General features: G+C 37.7%; 1 protein-coding gene across 4 annotated transcripts in view; it reads right to left on the bottom strand.

Annotated features, from left to right (window-relative positions):
• Positions 1 to 15,000, bottom strand: part of LOC102863830 (RNA-binding Raly-like protein-like) — a 973,734-nt gene that overhangs the window by 137,574 nt on the left and 821,160 nt on the right. The gene's annotated exons all lie outside the window — the stretch shown is intronic.

The following is a 15,000-nucleotide window of genomic DNA, read 5'->3' as shown; positions in this document are numbered from 1 at the left end:
GCTAGATCTTAGCTAAAAACAGAGAGTACCAGAGAAATGATTGTTTGTGTTTCATTGACTATGCAAATGCATTTATTTGACTATGTGGATCACAACAAATTGTAGTTAACATTGAGAAGAATGGGAATCCCAGAACACGTGATTGTGATTATGTGGAACCTATGCTTAGACCAAGAAGCAGTTGTCAGAACAGAGCAAGGAAACACTGAATGGTTCAAAAGTAGGAAGGGAGTGCATCAGGCATGTGTCCTGTCTCCATACTTGATTACTGTATATGTGGAACAGAGCATTCTCAAGGCTGGACTTTATGAAGTCCTGGAATGTAGCATCAGAATTGGAAGAAAATTAACAACCTGTGTTATACAGATGACACAATCTTGGTAGACGAAACTGAGGAGGACCTGATTGTTTGCTGTAGAAGGTCAAAGACTGCAGTCTTCATATGGATTGAAGCTCAACATCAAGAAAGATTCTCACCACTGGGCCAATTAGATGGAGAAGAAATTGACATTGTTAATAATTTCAAGTTGGCACCAGCAATCAGGAATTCAATAGATGAATTGCATTAGGTAAATCTGCTATCTCTCCAGAACTCTCCAGAGCGTTGAAGAGCAATGATGTCAGTTTAAATACTAAGGTGCCCCTTATCTAGGTCATGGTCATCTCAATTACTTGCTATGCATCAGAGAGCTGGATAATAACTAAGGATGATGGAAGAAGAATCAATGCCTTTGAACTGTGGAATTGGAGAAGAGTATTGAACATATTATTGGATGACAAGAGAATAAATTGGTTTGTCCTGGAGAGAGTGACATCATGTTGCTCCTTGGAGGCAAGGATTTTGAAGCTCCATCTGATATATTTTGGGCATGTTTCCAGGAAGAATCAATCCTTGGAGGACATCATACTTGGAAAGGTGGAGAGATAGCACAGGATAGGAAGATTCTAGATGAGATGGATTGACACAGTAACTGGAAAATGGGGGTAGATGTGTCAAAAACATATTGGCTCAGAGCAGATGTATTGTGCATAGGATCACTGTGATAGTCAACTCAATGGCACATAAAAACAACGTATATTCTAGGATTATCTTCCCGTTACGGTTTTTCCTTATTTGATGAATTATTTTTTTACTATTCTTATTTTACTGGTTTTATAGCATAATTAATATACATTGTGTTTAATTTGTATACACTGTTTTACACATTCATAAATACTGTTTTTATAGTTAATTATTATTAAGTGAATGCTTTCTATTAATCTGTCTCATCAAGTTCCCATTGCATCTTGTCTATTTCTTTACTCTCTCATCTTTCTACTAATATCTGGTGTCCTAGTGATTCCCAACCTCTCTCTTTCATTCTTCTCCTCTTCTCTCCCCTCCTCTTTTCAACAGTTACATTGATCCTGCTCCTATTTGCTAAATGCAATAGGCACATTTTCCTTATGTTGATTCTTCCCAGGTTGACATTCCCCAAACCTGGTCTTTTACAGTGTTCATTGTCTATACATTTTATTTCTACTCTCTCTTCAGCCATCCCCACCCCCTAGCTACCCTCCTCTTTTCACTTGTCTATCTTTCTCAGATGAAGAGAGGATATAATCTATCCTCTATGAAGAAGAATGTAACAACACGATGAGAGGAAGAATAATTAATAACTTGCATTATGCAGATTACACAACCTTGCTTGCTGTAAGTGACGAGGACTTGATATACCTGCTGAAGATCAAAGACTACAGCTTTCAATATTGATTATGTCTCAATATAAAGAAAACAAAAATTCTCACTGCTGGACCAAAGGCAATATCATGACAGATGGAGAAGAGATTGAAATTGTCAATGAATGCATCTTACTTGGATCCACAACAAAAATCTTTGGTATCAGCACTCAGGAGATAAAGAAATGCATTGCACTGGGAAAGCCTGCAGTCAAGGACCTCTCCAAATTACTATGGAGCAGTGATGTTAGTTTGAGAACCAATGTGGGCCTGATTCAAGCCATGGTCTTTTAGGTCACTTGCTATGCATCTGAGGACTGAACAAGGATGACAGAAGAAGAACTGATACCTTTGAATTGTTGTGTTGGAGAAGAGTAATAAATATCTCATGGACTTCCAAAAGAACAAATAGGTAAGTCTTGGAAGAAATGTTCCTTGGAAGCAAAGATGATAAAGTTTCATCTCACATACTTTGGACATATTGGTAGGAGAGTTTATTCCTTGGAGAGGGACACCATGCTTGGGAAGGTGAAGAGTCAATGAAAGAGAAGAAAATCTTTAACTACATGGATTGACATAGTGACTACTGCAATGGGTTCATTATGTCAGAGGTGATGAGGATGGTATAGGAGAGGACCGGGTTCAGATCTGTAATTTTCTACTCAACACTTCAAAACAAACCAGCATCTTCCTCAGAGGAAGCTCTGGCAGTATATTCTGTAGGGAGCTGCTAACTCAAAGCAGTTCAAATCCACCATCTGCTCTGCTTCTAAGAAGAAAGATGGAAAATCTCCTTTCCTGTAACTTAAAGTCTCTGAAAATGCCCTAGAGGATCAGCTAAGAGTCATTTCTAACTTGATGGCAATGGGTTTGAATTTTTGAGTTCTCCTCCTCAAGAGCTTTCTTTCCCTTTATTTCTGATCTAGCTTTACTTTCTTCCAAACTTCTATTCCAAGAATAAAGTGCGTATTGAAATTATGCCTCCACAAGAAAGTAAAAGGAATAGAAAATGGTACATGGGATACAGGACCTCGAGGGTCTTTTTGAAAGAGTCAGAAGGAGTTAGAATATCACAATCCTTCATTATCTCAGAGCAGAAAGTAAATAAGGAGCTCGTAGCCCAGCCCCCTGGTGCCTCTAGAGCCACACCAGCAGCAAGATTTGTTTATCCATTGTTGATGGACAGATTTTACTCACAGTTGTGGTATCAAGAGTGGGGCTTATTAGGGGAATAGGTTTTAAAGTAAAAGAGGCAAAGAATATCACACAATATAAGTTTTAGTCCAGCAGTCTAAAGTCAGATTAACAGCAAAACACAGTGCTTTAACTAATAAATGTCCTGGTTTCATTTCAGCAGTCAAATCCAAATCATCCAGCAAAGTTTGCATCAGCAGTTATAAGTCAGTGTTTTCTTCAAGCATTGGCAAGAAAAACAACACTTTTAACCTTTATCTCATGGCTTCTATGATTAGTTCTTTCCACAGTTTCTCCACAGCAGTGCCACAGTCTTTACACCATTATTATCATGGGTTCACCAGAGTATCACTCTCACCAGGGTCTTGCTCCAGTCTACCTCAAATCTTGCTGCTCAGAGTGGGAAGGACTCTCTCTTATCCTAGTTCCATAGCTGTTGATGATTTGCAAGACCATGTGCCTGCAGTTAAGATGGCTGGAGACCTGGGGTGAGGGGTGAGGGGCGCAAAAGTAATGTCTAAAAAAAGTCAACTTTGGGTTAACACTGCAGTTATAAATTAACTTTCAGACTAACCTTCAGAATAATTAGGTCAGATACTGTTAAGTGGAATTTCCAGGATTCAGGGAAACTTATTTCCAATAGAAAGATTTAGAATTTAATTGTTGCACAGAATAATAGCAGTATTTGTTTCCTGTTTACTATGTGCCAACCACCTTCCTTTGTGATATTATCTCATTCATAACAGCCCAAAGAATTAGGACTGTTATGAATACAAATTTCTGATTTATATACTAAATTCCCCATAAAATTGGTAATTAATGTTCATGTTAGTTCAGTTGACTCATTCAGTGAACATGCTAGATACTACATACTCATCCAGGCCCTGGAGCTAAATGATGAATAAGACATTTCTTCTTGGAAGTTCCTAACAAGATTAGCATTATTTAATTACACTGTGAAAAGGCTTGGGAAATAAAGACACAGACTGCAATGAGAGAATATGACAGGGGGATCTAATCAATTGTGTGTGCCTTTCATTTTGATATACTTTTATGGGAATTGGAATATTTGTGCCATTGTCAGATAAGAGTAACATATACTGAGTATGTGAGCTATGCAAAAATTTTATATGAGTCTATGCCTAGGTCAATATCAGAAAGATATTCAACTATGAGTTGCTGAAACAGGAAGACCTGAAGCATCTGCTGCAGAAAGTTAAGGACTGCAGCCTTCAATATGGAATGGAGCTCAACATCAAGAAAACAAAGATTCTCACCACTGGGCTAACTGGCAGCACTGTGATAGAGGGATAAGATATTGAGACTGTCAACAATATCAGCTTGCTCAGGTCCACACTCAACACTCAAGGAACCAACAGCAGCCAGGAAATAAAAAAAAAACGAATTGGATTAGGAAATTTTGCTTTTAGGGAGCACTCCATGGTGCTGAAATGCAAAGATTCCAGTCTAAAGACTAAGGTGCACCTGATCCAGGTCATGGTCTTCTTAATTACTTGGAATACATGAGAGAGCTTCACAATGAATAAAGATGACAGAAGAACTGATACCTTTCAGTTGTGGTGCTGAAGAAGAGTACTGAACATACCATGGACTACTAAGAGAACAAATAGATCTGTTCTGGAGAGGTTAAAACCAACTTCTTCTCTGGAGACAAGGATTTTGAAGTTCTGTCTCGCAGAGCTTCTTGGAGAAGGACATCATGCTTGGAACGGTGGAAAGACAATGCAAGAGAGGAAGATCCTGGATGAAATGGATTGAAACAGCGAGATTGGTGCAGGATGGGACAGAGTACAGAGCTATTGTGCTATTGTAGCCATGAGTCACAGGCTACTCAATGCCACACAACAACAACAACATATACAGAACAATAATACTAGCTTAAATTTATGAGATACTACCAAATGCTAAGAAATACGGTAAATACTAAATAATATAATTTAATAACACTTCAGAAATAAGGAAATGAAATTATTAGAAGTTAAGTAACTGCCTAAGCAAAAACAAGTTGATTGTAAAGATCAGTGATTATGTGGATAAATGAAAGCAACTTCCATAAGTATATACTAACAAATGCTTTAAGAAATTGACAAGTAATGGATTATCCTATGGAATATTTAACATGACTATATATACTATTATATATAACTTTTTACTGGACATAGAATTACAATTAAAGTGAGCTATATAAAATCCTAGGCAAACACAACATTATAGTGTTAACTGATTTCATAACCATGCATTTATTCCCTTTGGTAAGTGATTAAATAAAACACCATACATTTAAATCTTATGGATAGACTTCTATGGGCCTTGTGGTTGCTTGTGGGCTTATATGCTCACTATGACCCAACTGTTTGACTGAACAAGGTCAGGAAAGAGATTCAAACATACTTTTGGACAATTTAATCTAAAATAATTATCTTGTTGAAAATGAAAAAAAAAGATGTGAGTAAAAACGTTCAGTCAGAAAAATAATTTGGATTGTGTTTCATTCACTTTATTTTAATAAATTATCTAAAAAACAGTAAACCTTTATTAATTGGTGCAATGTCAAATCTTCATTTTGAGGAGTCCCTCATTATATACCACAGCCTTAATACTGGGTGCGAAATGACTGACGAATTTAAAATAAAGACCACTTTGGGTCTGCCCTTGTAAAACAGAGGTATTCACTAAGAAAGTGGATTCATCCAAAAGTAGCTGGCAAGAACATGAAATGCTGCAGAGAAACTGCATTAAGTGAGGCATGAAGAGAAGCTATTTTAGCTCTCTTGACTTGAGGGCAGAACACATAAGCATGCAAAAGAATTCTTTGGACTTAGAGATTTTTTAACAATAAGAACTGATGACCAATGTAGGAGAGAAACATGCTCTAACAATTTTTTTAACAGACCAACTTGATCTTTAATTTTTCATAGTCTTCTAATAGATGCATAAACTCCATTTTTCTCTCTCAGCTTCCCTAGCAACTATTTTGATTTTCATGATTCAAATGACTTTCTGAAATGCTGCTGTGAGAAGTAAAAAGGAAGAGGGAATCGTGTTGCTCAATGAATGATTGAAATACTCAAGGAATAGGAGCAAACAAAAGAAAACTGAACTAAGCATTAAATAACCAAACTCTTTATTGAGTTTCTTGTTATTAACCTATATGTGATTTTTTTTCTCCTCAAATGCTGTAGAATTCTGTAAGGTAGAGATCACATCTTTCAATATATTTTAATACATTAGAATATCTAACAAAATGGTATGACAAACATGCATAAGTCTCTTAAAAGTATTTTAAATTTCTTTTATTTTAACTAATGTTTACAGAAAAGTTGGATGTTTAGTCATTCATTGTTGCATGTTTCCCCCCCTCCACCAATTAACCTTTTTCCCTTAAAAAAATTCATTTATTGTTGCATAATTTCCTCCCCCTGACCCCCAAGTCCACTTCACAATGCACCTCTTATTCTGGACTCTTGTCATACAAATAATGCATAGACAAAATCTTGCTTGCAAAAAGTGAGGAGGATTTTAAACACTTGCTGCAAAAGATCAGACCACTACGTTCACTGCATTTTACATTTTAAAAAGAAAACAAAAACCCTCTCCACTGGGCTAATATGTGATGTCAGGATAAATTAAGAAAAGATTGAAATTTAAAAAAAAGAAAAGATTGAAATTGTCAACAATTTCATTTTACTTGGATCCACAATCAACCTCCAACAAAATGTTGTTGTTACGTGCCGTCGAGTCGCTTGTGACTCATAGCGACCCTATGTACAACTCTGCTCTGTCCTGTGCCAATCGCACCGTCTCTGATACACCCACCCCAATTACCCCAGTCACTGAATCAATCCACCTCATAGAGGGCCTTCCTCTTCTGCACTGTCCCTCCACCCTACCAAGCATGATGTCCCTCTCCAAGGACCGGTCCTTCCTTACAACATGTCCAAAGTATGTTAGACGGAGCCTCAGAAACCTTGTCTCCAAGGAGCCAGCCGGTTTAAACCTTTCCAGGATGAATCCGTTTGTTTTCCTAGCAGTCCATGGTACTCTCAATACTCTTCTCCAGCACCAACTCTCAAAGGCATCAATTTTTCTTCTATCCTCCTTAGTCATTGTCCAACTCTCTGATGCATAACAAGTGATTGCAAAGACCATGGCCTGTATCAGACGCACCTTAGTCTCCATAGAGAGACACTATTGCTCTTCGGTACTTTGGAGAGGTTCCTAACAGCAGACTTTCCCATGGCAACACCTGGCTGCTGGTGCCGAGAGTGTTGACTGTGGAGCCAAGCAAACTAAAGCTGTGAACAATCTCAGTCTCTTCACCATCCATCCTGATGCTGTCAATTGGTCCAATGGTGAGAATCTTTGTTTTTTTGGCATTGAGCCTCAATCCATATTGGAGGCTGCAGTCCTTGACCCTCTGCAGCAAGCGCTTCAGGTCCTCCTCAGTTTCAGTAAGCAGGGTTGTGTCATCTGCATATTGCAGATCATTGATAGATCTGCCACCAATCTTGACCCCACATTTCTCCTCATAGAGCCCAGCATAATAGCAGTTAAAAAAAACAAAGACATGTTGCGATGGAAAAATCTGCAGTGAAAGACTTCTCCAAAGTGCTAAATAATAAGAATGCTAGTTTAAAGAGTAAATTGCTCATGAGCCAAGCCAGAGTATTTTCAATTGTTTCCTATGAATAAAAAAGGTAGATAATGAATAAAGATGACAGAAGAAGAATTGATGTTGGAGAAAAGTATCGAATATCCTGTGAACTGCTGAAAGAATAAGTCTGTCTTGGAGGAAGTTCAACCAGCATACCCCTTGGAGGCAAGGGTGGGGTCATTTCATCTCACTTACTTTGGGCATGTTGTCAGTAGGAATGAGTGTCCTTAGAAGAAGACATTACGCTGGGCGTGATGAAGGATCAGAAAAAGGAGAAGACGCTCAACATGATGTATTGACACAGTGCCGTAACAAGAGCTTGAGCACAGCAGTGATTGTGAGGGTGATGCAGATTAGGGCAAGGCTCAGACCTGGTGTTGAAAAGGTCACTGTGAGTCAACTAGAAGGCTACTAACAATAATAAGAGACAGGGGGTGCCAGCCTCTCAGGAAAGGGAATGTCTGAGGGAGTGCTCGTAGGGTAGGTTAAGGGTGTAGAGAAGAGCTCATGTTTATATCACAATTTTGGGAGGGAAAAGTGGAGTTATTTTAGAAAATAAGAGATTATACAAATCCAAAGGCACACAAAGCTAGTCTCCAAGGCGGCCTCTATCCAGGATATCCTCTTAAGCTTTCCTTGTATAAGATGGTGTGTGTGTGTGTGTGTGTGTGTGTGTGTGTGTGTTCTGAGACATCAGAGGGCGTGTGCTACGGCCTCTTCCTCATGGTTTCTCTCTGGAAGTTTCTATAGCATTCACTCTTCTTACCTATGGCATCTGAAATCACACCTTTGGCCACTGAAATAGGAATTGTTAGTAAAGTCAAAGGTCATTAGCAAAGAACACTTGGGGCTGTGTTCTGCCTAGCTGAATGCCAGGCTTCTTGATGTGAACTGTCTTAGGGAAAAATACTTTGCTAGGAAAGAAGGGTAGTTTTATTTAGTACATGATATGTGAGGAGGAAAACAAAATGTGAAAACAGGAAAGTCTGTGATTCACAGCCAACCTAGCTTAAGGTTTTCCTTCATATTTGCTGGAGAGGTTCTCTGTGATGTAAGATTTTATTTATTATGTTATTCAAAAGGAATGAGGTTCAGCTATAGATTTCAGGGTGGAGATACAAATATCAACAAAAGGTTTACATATAATAAACTGTTCTTTTTAATAGTTCTTCTAGATTAAGAAACCAAAGACTTCAGCCTTATAATGTCTCTTTCTACTAAGAAAACTCTTAGTGTCTTTTTAAAATTCCTTTAAAATATTATTTTGAATAATACTTAACATATCTCTAAGGAGTATGTGCTCACTGGTTTCATTGTTCACCTTTATATGCCCATTACTGTTTGGCTCAGAAGGCAGGAATGGGTAGGATAGAAGAATAGCAGTGAGAATTACAGGGAAGCTGAGTGTGCACTGCAATTAATGTCATAAAGCAAGGTGTCTGTAAATGGCTGAATGGAAAGGCAGTTAGCATTGTAAACCTCTTCTCATATCATAATTGGGAGAAGAGTGAAATAAAAAATAAAAAATTCTTGAATCAAAATACAACATACAAAACCTGTGGGACACAACAAAAGCAATGCCCCAAGGAGAATTCATAACACTAAAAGCACACACCATTAGCGAAGAAAGGAACAAAATCAATAGCTCATATCTGCAACTGAAACAAAAAAAGGAGAAGCATCAAAAAGAGTCCAAAGTCACCAGGAAAAGGAAGTCATAGAGACAAGAGCTGAAGGAAAAGAACTAAAAAACCAGAAGAAAAAAAAGGTGAGAAGCTGGTCGTTTGATATGATAAATAAAATTGCTATACCTCTAGGCAAACTGACAAAGGGTAAAAAGGAGAACAAATCAAGATGAAAAATAAAAAATGAGATGGGACATTATAATGAAATCAACTGAAATAAAAAGAATTATTATTTTTAGGAAAAATTATACTCCAGTTAATTTGAAAAAAATGTTTAAAAATATACTGCTTGCATGAGTTAACACAGAGTTAAAAAATGTGAATAGATCTATAACAAAAGAAAAAATTAAATGTGGGCTAAAATAAAAACAAAAAGAGAAAAAACCCACAAAACCCATAAAAACTACCCCAAAACAAAACAACTACCCATCAGTATCATGAGAGAAAAGGAAAACACACAGAGGCACAAAGGGTTTACAGCCATCAGAAAGAAATATGATTGCATATATAATACTTCATTATTACTAACAACAAACATTAACCCACAAATGAAGATTAGACAAGCAAGATAAACATATAAGGACATATTGCCATACATCGGATTGTCAGATAATAGTTCTAGATGTATATTTATGCATTCTGTAAATATATCTATTTTGAACTAATGAGGAGTAATGTTATATAAATTTCTAATCATAACCAAAATCCCTGAAGGAATGAGTTGCTGCTTGAAGGCCTTCAGAAACCTAGTCATGAAGGATATCAAGGTCAACTGGTATAACATAGTGCACAAAAAATATATTCTATACCCTCTTTTGTTGAGTAGTGACTAGGCTGTTAAAAGTCATTTATGTATTTGTTTTTGGTTTTTTTGGTGGGGGCAGTGGGAAGTCATTTAAGATGCAAATAATGGTCTTGTCTTCTCCTGAACATAGAAGCATGAAGAAACTCAAAGGCACATAGAAAGAATTAGTCCAAAGGATTAATGAACTATATTAGCTTCAGCCTTCACTACCATGTGACCAAAAGAGCTAGAAAGTACCCAGGAACTACAATTGCCACAGTCGAGGGTACTGAACAGAGTGGCAGAAAAATATGAACCAAATTTCATAATTACAAAAAATGGCTAGTGTTACTTAGTAACCTTTTTAAGCCAAGAACTAATTTTACCTCCTTAGATCAACTTTTAGCCAAACATTAGATATGCTTATATACTGAACAATAACAACAGTTAATAAGAACTCAGTGCTTTAAAAAATCAATTATACAAGAGGAAAAGGGCAGCATTTTCCTAGGGAAAGAACTCAGAAGACACAAAGAAACAGGAAAGAATGATAAATAGAAACAAGAATCACAGGAAGGAATTGGGAAGTGATGTTATTGTAGTGCCGGGCCTATAATTAATGTGATAGAAGATCTATATAAATGATTGAATGAAACACTAGTTGTTTGGTAAATGGTCACAGAAATAGAACAGAGAGGGAAACAATAACAAGATCATCTCAGTCATTGTAGAAAAGGCATGATAATACTGTGGTGTTAGCCTAAAAGTTGGCTTTTTTAGCCATTTAGTCTATGATCTCCAGCTACCTTAACTGTAGACACATGGGCTCACAAATCATCAACAGTTGTGGGGATAGGATAAGAGAAAGAGTGCTTTCCATCTGGGCAGCAAGACTTGAAGCAGCAAAACATGAGGCGAGCAAGGCTTGTGATGGCAAGACCCTGGTATGAGTGAGACCCTAGTGGTGGAGAGACAGTGGCATTGCTGTGGAGAAACTGTGACCTGAGGCTTCTTGCATTTTGTGCTGGTCACAGTTCAAGGTTTGGCTGGTCTAGTCGGATATTTGAAGAAGCTGACTTACAAGTGCTCCAGGGCAAACCTTGCTGGATGACTTGGCTTTGACGGCTGAACTGAAACTGGAGCCTGGGCTTAGTAAGGAATTGTGCCTTGGGACTGCTTGCCTAAAACTTGGATTGCACTAGACTGTGTCTTTCTTCTCAGAATTAGCCACAGTTTTTAGCCAAGATCCATCTAACACTAGCTACAATATCCCTAGTACCACATCTCTTCTAAACCCAGCCTGTACTTCTGACAGTTCTCTGTTGATGTACTGTTCCAAAGTACTGAAGAGCAATGATGTCACTCTGGAGACTAAGGTGCACCTGATCCAGGCCATGCTCTTTCCAATCACTTGCTATGCATCAGAGAGCTGGACAATGACTAGGGATGATAGAAGGAGAATTGATTCCTTTGAGCTATGGTGTTGGAGAAGGGTATTGAATATACCATGGACTGCTAAGAGAATGAATAGGTTCATCCTAGAAAGGATTAGGCAAGGAATCTGAAGTGTCATCTGACATACTTTGGACATGTTGCAAGGAGGCACCAGTCCTTGGAGAGGGATATCATGCTTGGGAGGGTGGAGGGACAGTGCAGGAGAGGAAGACCCTCGATAAGATGGATTGATTCAGTGATTGGGGTAATGGGGGGTAGTTGTGTCAGAGACAGTAAGATTGTCACAGGATAGAGCAGGGTTTATGGATGCTGTACATAGGGACACTATGAGTCTCAGGCAATTTTATGGCACATAATAACAATAACAATGAAAATATAGTGTGTACAGTTACAGATATTACCTAGATCCAACCATGTAACTTATAGGGTATATTTACTAGATTTGAAGGCTTGGTATCATAGTTTCATGGACTATCTCAGTCAATTTATACATCATAATTTATAAAGACTGTTTTACACAATTAGGCAAGTATGTGTGAGGTGTTAAAAACCTTCCAGAAGCCATGAAGCTGTCTAAAATGCAAATACAGATCCCTATTACTCTGAGTTAGTGAGGAAGACTTAAGAAGTGATGGCTTCGAATTTGTGGTGTAGGTGAAGATTACCAAATACCCATGGACTTCCAAAAATAACAAGGTTTTCTTGGAGGGAATGCAACTAGGATTCTCCTTACCATACTGGTAAAACATCATCTCACACATTTTATTTTCAGGAGGTATCATCATGGAAAAACTTACCATGTTGGCGAAAAATACAGGGTCATTGAAAAGAGACTGTCAAGGAGGTGGACTGACACAGTGATTGTAAGAAAGAGTGTGAGTCTGGTGGGGACCAGGAGCATGGTGCAGCAGGGTGTAAAGCTTTAATCTAGTGTTGATCGGATTGCTATGAGCAGACAACTCAGAGGAACTTAACAGCACAACAACATCATATAGAACAAAAGAAAATGTTGTTATATACCATCGAACATGTACAATAGCTCTGAAACTCTGAAACCTGCCCTATCCTGAGACAATCTCACTCACTTTGACACAACTAATCCCATTACCCAAGTTACTGTATCAGTTTGTCTTATTTGGGATCTTCCTCTATTGCACTGTCCCTCCACCCCTCCAAGCATGATGTGCTCCTCAAAGGATTAGTCCCTCCTGGCCATGTGGCCGAAGTATGTAAGGACAGAGCTTCAACATCCTAGACTCCAAGGAGAAACTTGATTTCACCCTCTCTAAGACAGACCTGTCTGTTCTGGTCATCCACAGTATGTTCAATATTCTTCTCCAGCACAACTCAAAGGCATCAATTCTTCTGTCATCATTAGTCACTGTCCTGCTTTCTGATGCATAGCAAGTAATTTCAAAGACCATGCCCTGGATCAGGTGAACCTTAATCTCTAGACTGACATCATTACTCCTTAGCATTGAGGTACTAAAAATGAATGAATGAATAAATAAATAAATGAATAAATAAGAGAGAGATTGAGGGATACTAAATGCTCAAAGAACAAACTACATCATAAAAGTAAAGTCCACATGATTCACAGCTTCATCTAACCTGAGACAAAAAGAAATATATTAATTTCTTCTACTGTTGGTTTACAAGTCAAGAAAAATGTGTGTCGGGACTGTATCCTTTCTCTAAACCTGTTCAAGATGTCATGCTGAATGAATAATTTGAAATGGTAGACTTTATGAAGAGGAATGTGGCATCACAATCAGAGGAAGATTCATCAACAGCTTCCATTATTCAGATAATACAACCTACCCTGTTGAAAGTGATGATGACTTGAGACATTTGCTGTAGAAGATCAAGGAGTGCAGCTTTCAATACACATATATCTCACCATCAAGGAAACAAAAATCTTAACTCCTATACCAGGAGTCAACATCATGATTGGTCGAGAAAAGATTAGAATTTTCAACTAATTCATCTTGCAATTAACATCCTTGGTACCAGTAGTCAAGAAATCAGAAGACACATTGCATTGGGAAAAATCTACTGTCATGGATCTCTCCTAAGTGCTAAGGAATAATGGCATTTGTTTAAAGAGTGAGGTGCACTTATTTAAGGCATGATCATTTTAATTACTAGCTAGGCATTTGAAAGTTGGACATCAAATAAGGATGACAGAATTGATGCCTTGAACTGTGTTGGATAAGAGTACTGAGTATGGGGGGAGGGGAGGAAGTGTATCTTGGAGAAAGTGCAGCCAAGTGCTCCTTGTAGCAAGGATGGTAAAGCTTCATTTCACATATTATGGGAATGTTTTAAGTGGGGCGGCAGTCCTTAGAAAAAACCATCATGCTTAGAAAGGTGGAGCTTCAGCAATAGAGAAGAAGACGACTTTCAGGGAGGTCAACTGACACAGTAACAGTGACAATGGGCTCAAGTATATCAGAGATGGCACAGGTTAGGGCAACGTTCAGAAATGTCATGCATTCAAAGGGTCACTAAGAGCTGTTTTTGACTAGACAGCACCTAACAACAACCACCCAAACCACGACTGATTATTTCTGTCAAGGGATCAATGGATGATTCACTTTAAAAGAAGGGGAAATTTATAGATTAAAATTCAAATCTCAATATAAAAGTCTGGATTTACAGGATGAAGAGAGACTAGACAAACTTCTATTGTTCTAAGATATTCTTTGAACTAGGACCTAAAGCCATTCTGTGTGGTCACTTTCATCAAAATAATATACTGAATGGTAAAATTAACAATACTACCTGTGAACACTTTGATCTCTTAAGTTACTAAATATATGAGAGCAAACTGGCAACATTTACCCTAAAACAAAGAAGAAAAGCTAAGGAGGGGAATGACATTCTAGACTAATTAAAAAAAGAGCACAAGCTGTGTTTTCAATTATAAAGATGGTGATACATTATAAAAAAAATGTCAATTTCTTGGAAAAAATTGCATAAAAATTGTAAATGAGAATTTATTTTGCTATGCAAACTATCACCTAAAGCACAACAAAAGAATATAAACAAAAATAAAACCATGCTAATTCTTAGATCTAAATGCCTGAAAATGGTGCGTGCATGTACTTGTTAGCAATAGCATCATGTAAGATAGCACAGAAGTCCACAGCCTCCACTTAGCACATGTATTACGATTCAGGATGATTCCCATCCTTCTTACCCAGTTTGCCTGAAGGGTCTTTGATTTTTTTTTTTTTTAATGTCAGAGAAGCAGACAATGTGAGAGAATTTTGGGAAAGAATGTGAAAAGGGAGAAAAAAGAAGGAAAGAAGCATATAGATTAAAAAAAACTAATTTAGAGATTAAGGAGGAAGAAATTCTGATCTAAAGTATAATGGAAAAAAATAGGGTATAAAACTGAGGTAAACAGACTAGGAAAAGTGAAACTGTGATGCAGTAGAATTAAAATCAACAATAACAAAGATGGGAGCAGGTCTCTAGATTAC

Source organism: Elephantulus edwardii, unplaced genomic scaffold, assembly GCF_000299155.1.
Source record: "Elephantulus edwardii isolate Elephantulus edwardi_28Jun2011 unplaced genomic scaffold, EleEdw1.0 scaffold00008, whole genome shotgun sequence".
Lineage (NCBI taxonomy): Eukaryota > Metazoa > Chordata > Mammalia > Macroscelidea > Macroscelididae > Elephantulus > Elephantulus edwardii.
The sequence above is the reverse complement of the archived record's forward strand: the minus strand, read 5'-3'. Positions and strand labels throughout refer to the sequence as shown.